Raw genomic sequence first — 17990 nt, 5'->3', positions numbered from 1 at the left:
TTGTGTGCATGCATTTGTATCTAATGAAATTGGCTGCAAATACTTCACAGTGGTGTTGCATTATATGAAAAGTATTTTTTGATGTCTATGGACACTTTTGTCCCAGAACTGTATAATGCTCTTAGTCTGTAATTAACATATATTGTTATTGTTTCATGGGCAATAGATGCTAAACCAATAATATATTATATATTATATTTTGTTTGTAATTGGATAGGAAGGTAGAGAGAAAACACAAATGAAGGTATTGAACACAATTTGCAGACAGATTTTACTCTCAAACTTGACCACATGATAATGAATCCTGACTGCCCTTGTTAATCAGACCATGATAGTGTCAAGAAGAAGATCATGGCTGTTTATCTTTCTAGTCAAAGGAGAGTGTGACAGCCAAAATGATTGAGTGTGGAGAATGTAAAATGTGTTATGGTATGCACAACTTTAATCATATTGAAATGCCTAGTTCTTTCCTGGCAGCAACCGAAATAAATGACAGCTATTATTTCTGGTCAAATGTATTTGATTAATTCAGCTACCACAAACGGGCTTGTCATTTGACAATGATGCACTCTCCCCTTCACTAATATACCATGTAGCCTGCAGTGCCACATAACCAAGTGAGCCATGAAAAGAAGCAGAGCTTTATTTTTTACTCCCTGAAAAGCATTCATTGGACATTTCAGCAATTACTGAAACTGCTTCCGGAACAGCTTCATGCGTCTACCTACAGTCCATAAAGAAAATGCACTTATTGTGTGTTTGGAGTGTAGTCAAGTAATACAGGCCCATTGAAAGCAGAGATTCTAGGTTGAAAAAAAAAATGCCTACATTTGTGGCTTAGAGATTCATTAAATGTGACTGATGATGCAATTTGTTTTATTACTACTATTTTGATTGAGTTTGTTTTATTACTATTAAACAGGTTAGACAAAATACCAAATAATGTTTACTGAAGTTGCTCATTTGCCAAGTCCATGATGCTAACTAGCTCTACTCTACCATACCACAGCCACTAGCTAGAGAGAGTGAGGGCTGTCACATGCTTCTTGCAGTACATGTAATGCCAATCATAACTTTTCTTACTGTATTTGTTGTTTCAAAGTACAGAAGCTAAACACAGAGCAAAGTTCTACCTGCATTTTTCTGCCTACCTGAGCTCACAGATGCAAAAGACTTGGTTTTTTTCCTCTTGGATGTCAATGAGAGTCTGTTGCATCATCAGGATTTTATCTGCCCATTTTATGAAGATAAGATAAATACTTTTTATGAGGGAGCCCAGATCCCCTGTGTGTCTAGTATTTCTAGAAATGTGAAATTAATTTGTAACCTCTAAATATTTGCCATATACAGTTGGGATAATAATTACTAGATTCTCTGCTGATTTTGTGAGTTTAGCCCTTAAAAAAAGAACAGTCTAGAATTTTTATGGTTGGGTTATTTTAACAGAGACAGACAGAATATATATATATATATATATATATATATATATATATATATATATATATATATATATATATATATATATATAATAGATATATGTGTTAAAAACTAAAAAAAGGTAAGGTTATAAATTAATTTGTATTTGATTGAGTAAAATAAGTATTTGATACTATCCCACAGATTTAAATTATTCCTGTCGCTTTAGAAAAGTACTTCTAATATTAACTCATTATGTGTATAAAAGTCACCTGTCACAAAATCAATCTCTTCCATTCTAACCTCTCCACCATCATGGGCAATACCAAACAGCTGTCAAAGGACATCAGGGACAAGATTGTAGACTGTTAGTTAGTTAGTTAGTTAGTTAGTTAGTTAGTTAGTTAGTTAGTTGTTAGACTGGAATGTGCTACAAGTCTATCAGGGTGTTGCCTTGGCCATATGTTTTCGGTCATTGACATGCTGAAAGACCCATCCATGACCCATCTTCAGTGTTCTGGCTGAGGCCAGAAGGTTCTCATCCAAGATCCTACAGTGCATTGCCCCATTCATGTGGCTACATGATTCATGTAGTCTTCCTGTGCACTTAGCAGAGGAACAGCCCCGAAGCAGAATGTTTCCTTAATGTTTGACCGTGGGGGATGGTGTTGTTGAAGTTGCCAAAGACCTCAATTGTGGTCTCATCTGACTACCTCACATTCTCTCAATCATTCTTTGAACCATTCAGGTGTTCATTGGCAAACTTCAGACATGCCTGTTCATGTACATCCTTGAGCAGAGAGACCTTGGTGTGTTACCAATGGTTTTCTTGTTGACTGCGGTCCCAGCTCCATTGAGATCATTAACAAGCTCCTCCCATGTAATTCTGGGCTGATCCATCACCTTTCTCAGAATCATCTTTACCCTATGAGGTTAGATTTTGCCTGGCGCTCCAGAGCGAGGGCGATTGCCTTATCTTGTATAACTTCTATTTTTTTTATCATTGCACCAACAGTGGTCTCTTTCTTACCAAGTTTCTTGCTGATGATCTTGTAGCCCATTCCAGCCTTGTGCAGGTCTACAATCTTCTCCCTGACATTCTTTGACAGCTCTTAGGTATTGTCCATGGTGGTGGAGAGGTTTGAATGAAAGAGGTTGATTCTGTGATGGCGTCTCTTATACACATAATAAGTTGATATTAGGGATCCTTTAATAAAGGGACAGGACTAATGTGGGTGTGTGGTAGTCGGAATTCTTGCTGGTTGATAGGGGATCAAATTGTTATTTTACTCGATCAAATACAAAAAAATTTATATATTTTTTTCCAGATTTTCTTTTTTAAATTTTTTTATTAAAATAAACCTACCATAAAAATTCTAGACTGTTCATTCATTGTAAGTGTTAAATTTACAAAATAAGCAGGGGATCAAATAAATATTTCCCCCACTGTATTTGCAATAATCTATTTATTTTGTGCAACATGCTTATTTTACTTTTGCTGTGCTGTCGGCAAAATCAGGAGTATTTCATTGTTACCCTTGTCTGTTTCACTTAGGTCCACTGGTGTTGGTCACCATTTTCGGGTTTTTAAAGTTCAAGAGAGTAAATTAAGTTATAAGTATAGACAGTCATGTGATAAATGTAGAACATGTTAGTGTTCTATGGAAAGTTACAGATGGAGATTCACTGTCTTTATATTTCAGTGAGTATTACATTACATACATATATCTTGCTTGCATAAGTATTCAACCCCCCAAATTTATATTTGGTCAAGCATACTTTAGCTGCAATAACAGCTTTAAGTTTTTGCACACACTGATAAGGTGATTTTTGCCAAATCTTGTCAGTAGATTTGCTCCAGGTTGTTCAGGTTGGTTGGGTGTTGCATGTGAAATGCAATTTCAAAATAGAACAACAGATAATTAATAGGATTGAGGTCAAGTCTAAGACTTCGTTATTGTAGGACAATTCATATTTTTGTCCTACAATATTTGTGAATATATAATATTTGTGACCACACATACCACTTTGAGTTGTGGACAAAAAGCTCTATCTTAAACTCATCTGACCACAAAACCTTCTTCTACATGACAGCTGGATCCAGATGTGTTTTCAGACGGCACAATTTGAGTAATGGCCACCCTCCCAAACAGGCCAGCATTATTTAGTGATCTTGATACAATTGACTGGTGCATTATTACACCACTCCCAGCCACTAAACTCTATAGCTCCTTCAAAGTGATTGTTGGCCTGTCTGGGGCTTCTCTCACAAGTCTCCTTTTAGTACTGAGTTTAAAAGGATGGCCTTTTCTTTGCCTGGGTGGTGCAGCTTCCATTTCCTGATTTTTGACCAAATGTAGTCACTGGGATATCCAAACATTTGAATATTATTTTATACTCTTTCTTTAAATTTTGCATATGTTTATTTAGATTTTTATATTATTATTATTATATTTATTCACAACCTGGCCATTTCATCCTGGATCTTTCAACAATAGAAATTTAATCCAGAAAACATGATGCCAATTTAATAATTAAATGCCAATGATAAAGATGTTATATGCCTTTTACGGTAATTTTTTTTTGTTTGGTTTAAATTGTCTTCCACATACCATGGGTTGAATACGTATTCAATTTTCTTTATGTTCTAGTGTATTATATTGCATTAGTTTGATATTTCAATGCATTTTTTGTTATTTAATAAATACATTTGCAGGGCACTGTATATGTATATCGCAATGTCCTCGAGGAACATTTTAATGCATCTTAGATATATTGAGAAAATCTTTGTGAAAAATGTCAGTTCCGGAATTAGTTCAGGATGTTTCAAAGCAACTGACTCATTCACTTTCCCAAAAATCACGAACTCTACCATAAAATGATTCACCAAATACCCTTTTGTAATAAACCAACAGCAGCAGCAAAAACCGGCACTAATTAAATATTATTATTATTGTTGTTGTTATTATTATTATTATTTGTTAATTTTGACAGCCGTGTTGGTAACACACTTTTATAAACACATTTATTTTAGTGTGTTGCCAACACGACTGACAACAAATAAACAAATGGCCAAAAAATGCAAATTTTTACACAAGTTCAGTGTGTAAGCTGTTAAAAAAAAACATGTTGGAACATATATATCAGAATAGAATTGTAGTTTAATAAATACGTTGTTTGAACAGTAATTACAACAGTTTTTAAATAAACCTAGACTTTAATAAAATTGAACAAAAATTTTGGTACATTTGAGTTTGTTATATTTTTGCCAGCTTTCAAAAACTGTGACCTTAGTACTCAATCTTTGCCTTTAAATTATTATTTTTTTATTTATTTGTGAAATAATGATATAATATAGAAAAATATGTTTTCTAAATACCAGTCCACTGCAGAGCAAAACAAACACACACATACATCCATGCATGCACGCTTGCACACAAGCACACACTCACACGCATATACATATCAATAGGTAGACATCAAATCCCATCTACCTGCAATCCACCCACCCACAGGTAACCTGGAGAACCTTAAGAAAATCCATGTGAACAGGGGAATAACATGCAATACATTATACAGACAGCAGTCTGAGCTTGGTGTGGTGATAAATCTAGAATCCTGGAGCTTTTAGGCAAACAGACTATGTAATAAGATTTGGGTAATGCCCTAGAAATCAGTGGACGTGAATCCATCACCTGAATTTTAGCCAGTATCTTGGAGCCAAGTGTTAAATATACTCATACAGTCATTTTATCCTTATCAGCAAGGGATTAGTTAAGCTGTTTTCAGTTTAGTGTGTTCTAAGGTCTGGATTAGTTCAAGCATGTAAAGTAGTGTAAATTTCACTCTTGTCAAAAGAGTGAAGAATTTAATATGTCAGAGTGAGGCAAGCAACTAGATACCAAGGCATCTGGCTTCTCAATCCAGGTAAATGAACTATGTAGAAATTTACAGTATAAAACTCTCCTCTAGGCAACAAAACAGCTTTTATGACCAAAAAATCCAAATGCAAGGAAATGTTTTTTATATAATTCCTTTTAAATTTTTGAAGAGGCCTCAAACAGATGTATGTTACACTGATCACTATTGCTACACTGACCACCATGCTATACATCATACTTATACTTACACTTATACTTATACTTATATATACGCTTTGCACATGGGGTCAGGGTAGGTTGTATGAAGAGGCTGATCAATGGAAACTGGACTTTATTTTTAACAAAAGCGGCAATGGGATCATTTTTAGATATTGTCCTTATGTAATGTGAACATTTCTTATCAGATCATTTATTATGCAAAAATAAATAAATAGTAAGTAAAATCCAGGAAGTAACTACAGTATGCTGTAATACAGATAGTGAGTGTAGTAGTGAAACTAAAACTGGGTTTCCAAAACCATTACATTTACATGAGTGAACATATGCTTGGAATGGACAGTTTGTGTTTGTGTTTTAAAAAGACAATACATGCCCAGGTTTTTTTCTAAACTTGATCTTGGTAATTATAAAGGTTTCTCTAAGTTCCAAATTTCATTAAACAACAAAACAAAAACGTACTTGTTTTTCTTTGACAGGCTTATCCTGTCTGGCACCCAAACCAAAATGAATTTAGAGACACTTCTTGTGAAAAGGTATTTTTGGGCTGCTACCATTACCACTTTTATATATCCATCTCTTCCTTCTCGACATTCACCTTATCACTTGATCAAAGGCTGTCAGGGCCTGATTATGATTATAATTTCGGATTGCTTGCCAACAAATTAGATTATTTATTTGTATGGACTGTTTTGTAAACACTTAGTCAAAGGCTTTCTGTGTTTTCCTGATTTATGCAGTAGGCTGAGTACAACAGAAATTATTCACCGTATCATCCAGAGATCATCCAGATGTGAGTGAAATGTCACACTCTGGAACCCCAAGAGAGTAGAATTGGCCATGCTTGCAAGGCACTCACCAAATCAATCAAAGCCACACTAGCCTTACATGGGCATCTATAACTTCATGTGTGGATGCAGAAATTTACAGATAATAATTTTATCTGTGGATGACTGGCTTCACATTTTTCAGTCATAGCCTTTGCCCTCCCTGTTTGGTGAGCTTTTGTAGGATAGTAGAGAATTACTCTAACTGGAATGTAAGGGAGACATTTGAGAAACATGTCAAAAAGTAAATGCAACAAAAATTTGTAAATAGATCCATTACCAATAATTATTCTAGATCATCAAAGCCAAGATGACATTATTATATGTCAGCAAAGCAGTGACATAACTATGAAAATATGTCACTCCCTTCAGTCTAATGTAAATGAAACTAATGTTGATATTTTATGTCATGAACATCAAAATATTTACAGACAAGGCTATTCGGTAGTGATATAACCAGAAACTACACTCATTATCTAGTTTACAAAGCAGAAGCAGTGAAGCAGTAATTTAGATCATTCAACTGTCACTCGACTCTGGAACATTTCAACAAAGCCTTATTATTTTGCCCCTGACAGACAAACACACACAGATACACACAGACACACACATCATGCAAATATACAGTTACATGCAGTGACATAATCATAACTTTATTGCAACCTGGAAGCATTTGGTTTTCAGACTACCTTACTGACTAACATTTTCCTTTTAATGAACACTGAACAAATAAACAAATAAAATACAGCCCCAATTCAACAAAAGTTAAACCACAGTGTAAAATAAAAAAAAAAAAACAAATTGCAATGATCTTCAAATCGTAAACCCGTTACTTAGTTCACAGTAAAGGATAGAAAATGTACCAAAGGTTTAAACTGAAAAAATATACCATTTTTAGGAAAAAAAAAAAAAGCTAATTATGATTTTGAAGGCCATAACACATCTAAAAAACTTGTAATACGGCAAAAACAGATAGAGGGACATTTAGCAACTAATTAGGTTGACTGGCAACAGGTCAGTAACATGGTTGAGTATAAAAAGAGTATGGCTGGATGAAGCGTCACCAATCTGCGGGAAAAAATGCATCTAAACAAAAAATTGTGAAGATTTTGGATATCTCATCATCAATCACTTTATTTCATTGGCCCTGTACTTCTGCTCTGCACATTGACATAATATATAATCTAACCTAATGTAACCTAACCTAATCTAATCTAATCTAATCTAATTTAATCTAATCTATAGTTCATAATATCAGCAAAAGAAATAACTGTGTGCATGGGACAAGGGCGACAGTAAGTATTGAATGCCTGTAAGTATTGAATGCCTGTGATCTGAGGGCACTGCAATAAAACAGGCATCATGCTGTAATGAAAATCAATACATAGGATCAGTATGCTATGCCATTCTCAAATGCAGGTTTAATCTCTATCATGCAAGAAAGAAACCAAATGTAAAGAGGTTAGAGGTTAATCTGTGAATTTTATTGATACCAATATCTAGGTTGGATCATACTTGCTGAAAATCGATTGATCAACCAAAATTTTTTTAAATGAATACTGGATCAAATAAATAAATAAATAAATAAATAAATAAACAAATATATAAATATATATATATATATATATATATATATATATATATATATATATATATATATATATATATATATATATACCAGTACTGAATTACCTTAATAAAAACAGTACTGAATCATGAAAATGTGCTGAATAAAATTTATATGAATATTTTAATTAATACATAATTATATAATAAATAAATGATACGAAATAAATATAATATAGCGCTCTTCATGCAGTGTGCAGTTTCACAGGTAGAAATGAACAGCACATGGCATCAGTGATTTGCCTCTAGAGGCCGCTCTCGTAATGACAGCGGAACTTCTCAGTCACTCCAGCAACCGACGCAAGCCAGAAGAAATATCGCTATAGATTTTTACCAATAGCCGATAGTTCCAGCAATCAACTAACGGTGCTGATTAATCGGCAAAACTAATTAATTACTTGTCCTCTAGTGAACATGGTCCAGAAATGTTGCTGTCTTCTTTGGGCCAATGCTTATTTAAAAGAAACTAAGCAAAAATGGAAAATATGGAAAAATGTTTGTTTGCTGGTTTAAGCAAGTTTTTAATTCATTTCTAAACACTGTATGAAACTAAATATCTTTCAACTGGTTAAGCTATTTTGCTCTAAATTAAACTAGGGCTGCAGCTAACGATTATTTTAGTAATAAAGTATTGTACCAATTATTCCATCAATTAATCAAGTAATTGAATAAGAACTTTTTCTGGCATCTTCATAAAATTTGAAATAGAAACTCATGAACCATGTGGCTTTCAACCCAGTACTTTTCTGTATTGCTCCATGACTGATTTTATGTATTTACAGTATATATAAGTATATATAAAATTTTAATTCAAGGCACTTCATCATCTATAAAATTATCCTTAATAATAGTCCTTTCAGGGAACTCAAGGTGCATCAACAACACTATAGGAACGAGCGTTCAGTACGACCAGAGTTACCAGTCCCTGCCTAGTGTGGATGGGCACAGCTAGGTTGAAGCGCAGAGTAGCCACGATTGCCGCTAAGGTCAAGGCTGTAGAACCTGACAAAGGTCAGCGGACCAAAACCAAGATGTCTTGGAGAGATGCTCCAGAGGACAAGGGTTTAGAGGGGCCTGAAAGGGAGGAGAATAAAATGCCTGAAGCACGATGGGTCATAGGGGAACCAAGGGCACCTTGGGAACATAGGGAGGTAATTCTGGATTGGGGAATAGTCTTTGCTACCTCGGCATAGAGACCAGCGGCTAAGAGCTGTGCCCCATTAGGGGCCATATTCACAGCCTAGACAGCTCTGGGCGGGGCTGAAACAAAGTGCCCCCTGCCCAAAAGAGAAAATCCCTTTTGTGAGGAATCTCCCAGGGAGGGTGCTTGAGAAAAGCTACCAGGTCCACAAACCATGGCCTGCCTAGCCACCATTGGGCAACCAGAAGGAAGAGAGACTCCATCCTGGTGAAACTTTCTCCAGAACATCTTGGAGCAGAGCAACAGGGATAGAGGTCTGTACCATGGTGTCCAGCCTGAGCCGGGCTAGGTGAGTGAGGAAAACCAGAGAGGACAGTGTAATGTCTTTTGAGTTGCAAATAGGTCCACTTGTGCTCTATAAAACTTCCTCCATATCTGCTCCACCACATCTAGGTGGAGCCTCCATGCCCTGGGCCTCAGCCCTTGCATTAAAAGGGCGTTGGCACCCTGGGATTTATGCTGCCTTCATGGAGAGCAGCTTCCCTTAACCCCAAAGGACGATCTGGTGTGCCAGCATGTATAAGGGGGTGAGTTTGCAGACCCCAATGATTGTTGATGTAGGAGATCACAGATGTGATTTCCGTATGGATCAGCACATGGTGGCCTCTCAGGTCTGGGAGAAAGTGCTTCAGAGCCAGAAGCACGGCTAGCATCTCTAGGCAGTTGATGTGCCAGACGAGATGAGGCCCACTTTAAAGACCTTGGGCGGACCGACCAATCATCACTGCCCCCAGGCAAGCTTTCGAGCCATGGGAGAAAGCGCTGGATCAAACTGCAAACCCCATGACATGAGTCGCTTTGGCGAAGCCCTTTTAAAAAAGTGCTCTGCGGGAGCATCTGCATAGACGTGTGGCCACATTTAGAGCAGTCAGCAATTTTTATATATTCAAAGTTGAAAACCGAAATTTTAATATAAGATTTGGTTTTATTGTAAGTAAAAATGCAAAAAAATATATATTTTTGTCTAAATTACCTTTTTAATCATCATATAAAGGTAAAATTTTTTACATCACCAAATGTTCACCAAATGTTGTTTTAGCATTTTAAATCATTCAGATATTGTTATTATGCCGAGAGAAGGACTGCTGGGAACAGACTGCAGGCCAATGTTTTAATATGTATAGTTCTGTGCAAGCATGTATTCAATATTGCTTGCCCATATTGCTCTGGTTGTTGTTTGATATTAGATAAATAATGATGGATAAATAATGCAACACAAGCAATAGATAAAAAATCTTTTAGACCACAATTTACTAAATGTGTGCCTGTGTAAAAAAAAACAACCACAAAAAACAAAACAACAGTGACTGTGTCTATGGATATATCCAATCAGTGATCCAAATGTGACACTAAAATGTCTCAAACCTTAAGCATGTGCATTCATTTAAAATGTTATATATTTACAGTGTGGAAAGTGTTGACAACTTTAAAACAAATTTATGCCTTGTTCTTTCTGTAACTGTTCTAAAGACAATTAGCAGGGTGTGTTAAGTGAAGTAATGGTATAAGCCAAGGCAGCTAGCACTGCCTTTACAATTTAGCTTACACTCAGACTAGATTAGCAATGTTAACCAATCACAATGGTTTAAAAACATATAAACTAAACAACAACTTTATTACGGCGCTGAGTTCTGCAATTCTTCTTCTGTTTTTGTTTGTTTGTTCTGTGTGTAGTCATTTTTCTTCTATAAGTTTTACCAGGAAACAAACTCCTAAACATTAAGCAACACATCCCGGACAACATTATTCACGTTTTTGACTTTTCATTTGTTTTGTTGGACATTTTAGTTGGAGGTGCGGCGCTGCTGTTCAAACGCGTGTACAGACGCAGAAGAGGGAAGTGTGCCAGCGCGCTGGTTAAACTCCGCGAGCTGCGCTCACAAGCATTTAACATTAAACAAGGATGTTTCAAACTTTGATGCATTGTGCTTCACTGAAACCTGACTGAGTGAAGCCATTTCGGACAACACGCTACATCTGCCGGGCTTCCAGCTGTTTAGGTCAGATAGTTAACTGGGAAAAAGAGAGGTGGTGGATTGTGTTTCTATATCAGAGAAATTTGGTGTTTGGATCCAGAGGTGGGAAGTAACGAAGTACAAATACTTTGTTACTGTACTCAAGTAGATTTTTCTTGTATCAGTACTTTACTCCACTATTTCAGACAACTTTTTACTTTTACTCATTACATTTTTATACAAATATCTGTACTTTTTACTTCTTACATTTTCAAAACCGGCTCGTTACTTTAGTTTTAATCCATTGATTTAGTGAAATAGCAATTTTTTCTTTTCATTGCGCGCCGATTTCAGCCGAACAACCGATTTCCTGTTACTGCGCATCTTTTTCAATCCGCTGGTGTATAAAGTCCTGACTCTCACTCTTTACGAAGATAAGAATCAGCAGACAGAAGGCAGTAAGAAGTTTGGGGTAAACGTGGATGAGACAGAGGGAGTGAGTGATGTGAACATGACTGAGAACAGACACATTCATGATCATCATCATCTTTTCTCTGCTTGTGTTCTGTATGTGGATGTTCAGCCTGGATACATTCAGAAGGCAACAACATTTTTAATTAGTTTTGTTTTATTTGCAGACCAAAAGTTTGGACACATCTTCTCATTCAAAGAGTCTTCTTTATTTTCATGACTATGAAAATTGTAGAGTCACACTGAAGGCAACAAGGGCTATTTGACCAAGAAGGAGAGTGATGGGGTGCTGCGCCAGATGATCTGGCCTCCACAGTCACCGGACCTGAACCCAATCGAGATGGTTTAGGGGTGAGCTGGACCGCAGAGTGAGGGCAAAAGGGCCAACAAGTGCCAAGCATCTCTCTGGGAACTCCTTCAAGACTGTTGGAAGACCATTTCAGGTGACTACCTCTTGAAGCTCATCAAGAGAATGCCAAGAGTGTGCAAAGCAGCAATCAAAGCAAAAGGTGGCTACTTTGAAGAACCTAGAATATGACATTTTTCAGTAGTTTCACACTTTTTTGTTCTGTATATAATTCCATATATAATTCCACATGTGTTAATTCATAGTTTTGATGCCTTCAGTGTGAATCTACAATTTTCATAGTCATGAAAATAAAGAAAACTCTTTGAATGAGAAGGTGTGTCCAAGGTCTGTACTGTATATATATATATATATATTTGGCTATATTTGGCTGTCAAAATTCAAATTATTTTAAAAGGCACTAAATGTTATAAATGTGCTATCAATTCAGCACGCATTTCTGTTTTTACCATTTTTATAAATAAAAATGTAAATACATAAATAAATAACTACATTTAAAAGCGGCGAAAATAAACCTTCAGCAAAACATACACTTTTTCACGATGTCCCTTCTTTGCTTAGATATAAAATAAATAAACTTCACCGAAAAATATTTGTAATCAGTAAACTTTTGTTTTATTTATGTGCCAAGTCTCAAATCAAACACCAAATCCGCCATGATTCACACAATTTACCCTCTGGGTGGTGTTTTGTGGGTTTTTCCCTCATAATGGCAAAATGAACTTAAATTACTGTCTTTATTGATCGTAGAGATAAAAACAATACATCATTCAAATCTGTAAAATGTCTATGATTATATATAAAAGCTTCTTCACTTGACTTGAAGAGGTGCACTTTCTCCGCTATCACCTCATTAACTGTCCGTGTGGAAACATAGCAAAGGCTCTTGATGTCCACACATCTCTGCACTGTTATAGCCTTTATATATAATCACTGTACATATGCTTATATATATATATATATATATATATATATATATATATATATATATATATATATATATATATCACATGCTGTAAATATGCTACATATTTATCTGTATTATTTGCATGATTGCTACTTTTTGCACTTGTGGTAGATGGCAAACTGCATTTTGTTGCTGTGTAACTGTACTATGCAATGACAATAAAGTTCTATCTATCTATCTATCTATCTATCTATCTATCTATCTATCTATCTATCTATCTATCTATCTATCTATCTATCTATCTATCTATCTAATATTAATATGATGTGAGGTCCAGTTAACAGCTAAAACAGGTAGAAGTAATAACTACTTTTTACTTAAGTACATGTCTCAGAGCCAAGACTTCTTTACATTCACTTAAGTAAAAAGGAATAATCAGTACTTCAACTTTTACCCGAGTATTTTAAAACATGAGTATCTGTACTTCTCCTTAAGTAATGGATGTGTGTACTTTTGCCACCTCTGTTTGGATCTAACAACGCTTGAAAAGATATGCGGTCCTAATCTAGAGGCACTGTTTATGAATTGTAAACCTTTCTACTCGCCTCGTGAGTTTTCTTCATTCATTCTCGGTAATGCATACATTCCTCCAGACACGTGCGTGAGCGCAGCGCTGCAACAGCTGGCTGAACAAATAACTGAAACGGAACAAAGGTACCAGACTCTCTTTTAATCATTCTTGGAGATTTTAACAATTAAAATTTTTCCCGTGAACTGCCAAAATACAGCCAACACGTTACATGTCCCACCAGAGACAGTAATATTTTGGATCACTGTTACACCCCAATTAAGGATGCATATCACTCTGTCCCACTGGCAAATTTGGGGCTCTCTGATCACTGTCTAGTTTATCCCATACCAACCTACAGGCAAAAACTGAAATCAGCTAAACCTATACTAAGAACTGTTAAAAGATGGAATAATGAAGCAGAACAGGATTTACAAGCCTGCCTCAATGGCACTGACTGGAGAGTTTTTAAAGCTGCAGCCACCGATCTGGACAAGCTCATAGAGACTTTAACTTTGTACATCAGTTTCTGTGAGGATATGTGCATTCCCACCAGGTCATTCTTTTCATTTAATAATGATAAACCGTGGTTTACTGGGAAACTCAAACAGATTTATAATGCCAAAGAGGATGCTTACAGAAGTGGGAATACAATCTCGTATAACCAGACCAGGAACAAACTTACAAAGAAGATCAGATTGCTGAAAAAAACTCCTCTGAAAAGTTGGAAAAACAGTTTTCAGCCAAGAAACATCACCAAGTACAAGACACCACCCCCACAGTCTGTGGAGAATCAACAACTGGAGCTGTGTTTATTTTCCTGCTTTTTCAAATGCTCCACAATCGTTCCGTTCCCCAAAAAACTTTAAAATCACAGGTTTTAATTATTACAGACCTGTTGCTCTCACGTCTGTGATCATGAAGACTTTCATTTAAAAGACTGGTCCTGGCCTACCTGAAGGACATCACTGGACCTCTGTTGGATCCCCTTCAGTTTGCCTACAGAGCAAACAGGTCAACCTGAAACTACATTATATACTGCAACATCTTGACAGACCTGGGACCTACGCAAGGATCTTGTTTGTAGACTTCAGTTCGGCCTTTAATACCATCATTTCTGACCTTCTCACAGCCAAACTGACCCAGATTTCCGTGCCCACCTCAATCTGTCTGTGGATCACCAGCTTCCTGACAGACAGGCAGCAGACAGTGAGGCTAGGCAAACTTACATCCAGGTCTTTCACTATCAGCATTGGTGCTCTGATTCTCTCCCCACTGATCTTCTCACTGTACACAAATGAGCTCTGCAGCTCTAAAATCTCCTCTGTCAAGCTCCTGAAGTTTGCGGACAACACTACAGTCATAGGCCTCATCAAGGATGGAGATGAGTCTGCTTACAGACAGGAGGTTTGACCTGGACCTGGAGCTTAACATTTTCAAAACAGTGGAGATGATTGTGGACTTCAGGAGAAATACCCAGCACTCCCCCCACTAACCATCATGAACAGCACTGTAACAACAGTGCAGTCATTCAAGTTTCTGGGTACCACCATTTCTCAGGACCTAAAGTGGGACAATAACATTGACTCCATTGCTAAAAAGGCCCAGCAGAGGTTGTACTTCCTTCGCCAACTGGGGAAATTTAACCTGCCACAGAAGCTGCTGAAACAATTATATTCAGCCATCAATGAGTCTGTCCTGTGTACATCTATATTTGTCTGGTTTGATTCAGCTACCAAATCAGACCTCAAGAGGCTACAGTGAATGGTCAGGACTGCTGAAAGGATTATTGGTGCCCCACTGCCCAATCTTTACTCATCCAAAATGGAGAAAAGGGCTAAGAAAAATACTTTGGAGCCCACACCCCCAGCCCACTCTATCTTCAAACTGTTTCCTTCTGGTCAGCACTACAGAGCACCATCCACCAGAGCAGCCAGGCACAAAAATGTATTTTTTTTTCCACAGGCTATACTCAGCATGATCAATTTAAATATTCATAACTACACATTGTCCATCATAACTGACACATTTGTACATAGAATCCAATGGTCCATTTGTAAACTGTACACTTGTAAATAACATCTGTACATTTATTTAACAACATTTTTACTCTGTATATATTGCATTATTTAACTGTCTGGTTTACTATTCTGTTACATTATGTCTGTACTTCTCCTGCACTGGACTCCTAATGCCAAGTCAAATTCCTTGTGTGAGTAAGGATACTTGGTAATAAAGCTATTTTTATTTTTATTCTGATTCTGAACTGCAAAAAATGTGCAAGCTGATATACTAACAGGGTTTACTGATATTTTGAGTATTATAGTGTGGAGTTCATAAAGATTATTTTAAAACATAATACTGAATAACAAAGAATTCTAGATAAGTCCTAATAAGTATGTTTATTCATAATCATATGAGTGAAGAAAAAGGTAGAATCTTTAAAAGTTTGAACAGTGTACAATACCTTCCAAATGCTGTAAAACTAATAACTAAAATTAAATTAATAAATAGCTTTTTTTGACAACTTTACAGTGCATCTTCTTTTGATGTTCACTGTATTTACCCAAATGTTTGTAGTCACTGCACAACATACACAAATAGATAGTAAATATAAATTACTCACTTTGTATTGGGATAGCATAAAGTTACTAAAAATGTTTTGTGTACTTATATACTTTGGCCCAAACTGATTATTCTTAAAAAAACTGACAATGTTTTCCTGAACTTTTTTTAATTTATCTCATGCACATCACCTGTCCATATTATGTAGTATACCTCAAAGCGTTTAAGCATACAGGAACCCATTTGTTCTCTAGTTGGGTTTGAACAAGTGAAAAAAAAAACTTTCGAAGGGTAAGCAAATTGGCTATGATTAAAAGTGTTTCACCACATAAAGCAGAATGATAGAGTCCTTCTTATTACAAAATGTATATACAAACTGACAAACTTAGATTATGTGATTGGATTTAGTTTCATTTAATATAAAAAACATTATGGGCTGTAACACTGCCCTAGACATTACCCTCAACTATAACTTTGTGTACAGTATGTGTGAGTTTTTTTGTTGTTGTTGGTACAGCACTGGTTAATAGCTTGAAAACGTTACAGGTTGAACATCTACATTGCTTTGTTCTCAAAATCCAGAATTCATACCTTAAGAACATATTAAAATGTAAATTCTTGAACATGTACACTTTTAAAAGTCTGGTCCAACAGCCTCTTTGTTGTTACTATTTTAGAGTGTCTGAGTGTACATTTTTCCAAAATGCACTGTGTGTATGTCTTATTAAACCTAAACATAAGCATAATTTGTCCGCATTTATAACAATGAGTGTTTTATGAAATGTGTTGTTATTGTTTTTTGTTTTTTTTTACTCAAAACGTAATACTTGTTAGAAAGTACACTGAAGATAAGCATGTTATACCCTATAAAATAGATTATGTCAAAAAGAGGGTAAATAAACAACAGCTTGTTTTAAGCATGAATGTATAGCAGATAAAAAGAGCTAATCAAAAATAAAATGCATCGTAAAACAAAATAATATGAAAAATGTGTATGCTGAAAGTTGAGTTTTAAACCTTATTATCATGCCTATACTGATACTATATATCGCCAAAAGGATACAAAATAAATTTACATTCACATGAGAGCAGTATGTGCCTATTTTTCAGCTGTTTTCTATTTTCTCATGAAGATGAAAATGATAAAAATGTGCAGCAAGGTTCCCAAATGGCTGATAGATGTCTCATGGTAAACGTTTTTGCTGATTAATCAGAGATGCAGACTGAAGGCTGTTTTCTGTTGAGTCATTCTCTGCATATGAGAGACGTGTTGGAATTATAATTATAATAATATATAATGAGAGCTTAAAAGTGATAGGATTGGGAAAATAATGATGTGAGACAAAATGTACTGCCTGGTAAAAAACAGATTTAATAGCTGGCAACAAAAGTGAGTACACCCTAAGTGAACATGTGAAAACTGTGTCTAAAGTGTCAATATTTTAAATAAACACCATTGTTATCTAGTGCTGCCTTAATCCTCCTGGTATGGAATCCACCAAAGCTGCCCAGGTTGTTGCTTGGATTATGACTTTGGCCTCTGTACTATAACTCAGTTTCAGGGTGTTACCGATCATCTTATGGCCTAGGCTATGTTTATGGAGAGCAAAAATTCTAAGTCTTTGCCATGAGGTGCCATGTTGAACATCCAGTGGTCAGTATGAGTGAATTATACCCAAAGCACCAAATTTAAACTGCTCTAATACAAGATACACATTTTTTTAAGATGCACATTTTTTCCTGTAAAGCAGACAAAAACATAAACATGATGAATAGTACATGTGACTTTGACATACAGCTGTTATTGCTAAGGGTGTACTCACATTTTCAGTTATTCGGACAACAATGTATGCTGAGTAATTTTCCGAGGACAGTAATTCTGTACAGATTTACTACACACACGCACACACACACACACACACACACACACACACACACACACACACACACACACATACATATGTATTTATATATATATATATATATATAT

General features: G+C 35.9%; 1 protein-coding gene across 4 annotated transcripts in view; it reads left to right on the top strand.

Moving 5' to 3' along the window:
• bsna (bassoon presynaptic cytomatrix protein a) overlaps positions 1-17990 on the top strand; it is a 107935-nt gene that overhangs the window by 1539 nt on the left and 88406 nt on the right. The gene's annotated exons all lie outside the window — the stretch shown is intronic.

The sequence above is a fragment of the Silurus meridionalis genome, chromosome 17 (genome assembly GCF_014805685.1).
Source record: "Silurus meridionalis isolate SWU-2019-XX chromosome 17, ASM1480568v1, whole genome shotgun sequence".
NCBI lineage: Eukaryota > Metazoa > Chordata > Actinopteri > Siluriformes > Siluridae > Silurus > Silurus meridionalis.
Note: the sequence above shows the minus strand (reverse complement) of the source record. Positions and strands in the feature narration are given on the sequence as shown.